Raw genomic sequence first — 4030 nt, 5'->3', positions numbered from 1 at the left:
GCTCTGAGCTTGACTAGCAGATATCAACAGAATCTTGGTAAAAGTCATTGGACTGCTGTGAAAATATCCTAAGTACTTAAAAAATGTGTTTCTGATATTTGGCGTTGGAAGAAGAGATGAAAGTAAAGTGTTACACTGACGCAAGCTTCCAAACAGATCATGACAATTCACGATCTCAGACAAGCTATGTTTTTTACTTTAAATGGTGGTGCTATAACTTGGAAGAGTTCTAAGCAAAGCGTGGTGGCCCAGTTGACCACTAAATCAGAATATATTGTGGCTTCAGAAGCAGCTAAGAAGGCTGTTTGGATGAAAAAGTTCATTGCTGATCTCGGAGCTATACCAAGCATACAAAAGCCCATCGAGATATTTTACAATACAGGTGTAATTGCTCAGGCAAAAGAACTAAGGTCGCATCACAACACGAAGCATATTCTCAAAAAATTCCACTACATACGGGAAGTTTTGGAGAGAGGAGACATCATAGTAGAGAAAATTCATACTGATTAGAATCTAGCAGACCCGTTTACTAAGCTTATGCCTCAAGTGAGACACGAGAAGCATGCTGATTGTATAGGTCTTAGATATGCTAGACAATGGGTCTGATTTTGCAATTTAGTAATTTGGTGCATTTTGAACTATAAACAATATTTTATCTTTATTTGAATTTAATGGTTGAATGCCTTTTAAACTATTATATCTGTGTTCAAATATTAGTACGTTAAGTATCTATGAATACTGTATTCTAAAATGTCTGTAGTCTATCAGATTCATGAGAGCCAATCTGGTAAAAGACTATTGTGAATTAGATGGTTGATCCATATAATGAATACTCAAAGTGTTGAGAACCAAATTCACTAATATGATTAATTGAATCATATTGGGCGTAACTCGTTTCAAAATGATCTTCATGGATCTTACTAATAAGATGTTTTGAATACGTACGATCATTGTATCCTCAAACCTGCGGTAGATACTAGAACTAACTTAAATGAATGGTTGATCTTTGATTCTATCTAACGTTGTACGTAACTGGTAGTAATAAGGATAGTTTTGGGAATGATCTGAAGTTTAGTGGGAGTTGTTTGTAGCCAAAGGGATCTGTGCTTATATACTTAGGAGAGGAACACTCTGGCTCCTTTCGTTGGTTTGAATTGGTGTTAAACGTGTGCCCACGCTCGAACTAGTAGTAGTTTGATAAACCACTTCAAATCAGGAACAAAATTAGAAATGGTTGAACAATATATGAGAATGAATATGATCCATGTCTCATGTTCAACAAGTGTTCAATACAGAGGGATAAGTGAGTCGATAACCAGGGCATTAGTATTTGCATAACCTAAGAGCTGATTAGTGCAAAGAATTTGTTGACATACATTTCTCATACCTTGTCAGGGGCAATATGATGCAGCTAGGCACACACTATTGTCTACGTTAAAACTTAATCGACCAATCGACCAAGTGGGAGACTGTTGGATATAAACATTGCCGTCAATGTACAACCCAAAGAGTTACACTTTGGGCAACGAACAACTAACGGTGTTTAATAGTTAATCACCGGATCACGAAATAATAAGCGTAATAAAAGATACGGGTAACTATTTGGAATAATTACGGAGAGCTGGATTTAATAAGATACATTATAATTAATTTGTTAATTATAATAAATTGTATATATATATGTATATAATTATGAGATAATTAATAAAAGTTAATTATGAGATAATTAAATAAAAAAAGATATTATGTTTGAATTCAACTAGGATGCATAAAAATCAAATATTAGCTAGATGTATGTATTAGTGTATCTTTTAATAATGGTTTAAACCAACTCTCAATGTAATTGAAAAAGGAGATATACCTCTGTTTTTGGGGATTGTGATTAAAAGAAAAAAAAATCTCATAAAATAACTCAAGAAAGAGATTCTGTTGGAGGCTTTAAATGGTCTAAAGAAACAAAATACGGATTTTTTATTTTTATGAGACGGCCATCGCAAAAGAAAAAGAAAAGAGGAGCAACACTGCGTAAGGATTTAATTGCCTGTTACAAGCAAATTCTTTTGTTTCTTTGATTACGCATAAGGTAAAGTTTCGAACTTTATTTTCTTTAGAGTAAGGTTTCGTTTGAAGTCGTTTCAAACGAACAAATATGATTTCGTGGTCAACGATAATCTAGCGAGATCGTTCGTTGAACCAAGGTGTCTTTCTTTGTAGTCACTATTCTTTATTTTATTTTAACCTATTTTGATTGTAATGAGATTGCTGGTGGAAACGGTTTAGAACTGAACCTCGTGTACATGTTTTCCGCTGCGTTCAGCTTGTTTGACAAATTAACTAAAATTATTTTCTAAAATTTACATGAAATTCCAACATGAAGTTCATGCTATCGGAAGACTTCTTACGGCCTCATATTCACCACAACTAAATGGGATTGTGGAATGGCGTAATTGAATAGTAATAGGTATGGTAAGATGCATGCTAAAGCAAACAGGTACATGCAATATCTCGCGTAGAAAATATTGAAAGAAATGGACTTGTTAGAATGTAATATGGATAAGTGTCCTTTGGATCCAGGTATAAAACTCACAAAGGACGAGAAAGGCGAGCCAGTTGATCCAATGAGTTATAGAGGGTTGGTTAGATGTCTCCGTTACAAGACCAGATTTTTCTTTTGCAGTGGGAATTGCAAGCAGCCAAGCAGGTACATGCAATCTCCTAAGGTTTCTCCTCTAGTGGCACTTAAACAAATCTCTTTATTATATTCTCGGTACTGCGCGTTATGGGTAATGGTATAAGCAGGGAAGAAGTCACAAGATCAAGGGGTACAGTGTTTGAATTCTAGGTAGCCTTGGGTAGCAAGTTTAGTTCAGTTATAAAATAGTCAAATGCAGTCCTTACATTCTAGAGTCTTTCTTTGTAATTGTTTGTCGATTTGATTAACAGAAAAGAGCCGCGTGAGTTATGTAGATTGGTGTATGTTGTTTTGCTGATTTACTTGCTTTTTTTTTTTTTTTTAATCTGCTAATTTTTTTTTATATAACTCGATTTTCAATTTTTATTCCATTTCAAACATCAGGGCAAATTACATAAGGATAGCAGGTAGAGGAGCAATAAACTTAGCCGCCATCCCTTTCTAAATAGAAAAACCCAATCTACTAAAAACAAAGCCCCGCCCCTGAGGGGTCGAAAAGTTGCTATGGACCACACGCTGCACTCTAGACAAGAAACGAACTGCCTCCGGCGCCAAGGAGCCGAACGTGTCAAACGCCAGAGGGACAAAGGCATGCTGATTATCCTCACAAGCTTTCGCGTGCTTTTCCACCTTCTTTGACTCTGCTTTCAGTACCGCTTGCGCCGCCACAAACCCATTTTCCCAGAACCCGGCTAGTGGGGATACACTTGCTTTTGTCCTAGTGATTTCAATTATGGTTTAAATCAAACACCTAAAGAATATTTGAGTTTTTCAAGAACTCCATCCTTAAAAAGAAAATATCAAATGCTAAAACATTTGGATTCCATTCGTATATGATGATCTCATGTTTACATATTATATTTGCATAACTAACAAATCAATTAGGCTAAAAGGTGTGGGGTCATGGTTGGGACATGATTTACCATGTAGAAACATGAATGGAAGTCTACACCACCCCCTTGCATAATTCACCATAGTTTGTATGGATTAAACCATGACAATCATGGTCCTCCTTTCCATTTTTCAAGAAATCATTTCTTTTTTTCTTTAGACACAAATAAATTAAAATAAATAAGGGATAGTGGTTTGGGTCATGACTACACACTTAAGGTATTGATTTTGGATTACAGATTAGAGATGGGTGACATGGCATTAACGTAGAGGGCCATAGTGATCATGAATGTCATGAACACACCATGTAGCAAATAGCTGATTATAGAAACCATTTTATATGTATTGTCAAAAGCTCCACTAAAAAATGGATTGTCAAAAGCTGCCGACTTTACGGAGAAAATGAGCCTACAACTTTATTTAGTGTGATGATTCATGAAAATCCAA

The sequence above is a fragment of the Helianthus annuus genome, chromosome 10, assembly GCF_002127325.2.
Source record: "Helianthus annuus cultivar XRQ/B chromosome 10, HanXRQr2.0-SUNRISE, whole genome shotgun sequence".
NCBI classification, from domain to species: Eukaryota; Viridiplantae; Streptophyta; class Magnoliopsida; order Asterales; family Asteraceae; genus Helianthus; species Helianthus annuus.
Note: the sequence above shows the minus strand (reverse complement) of the source record.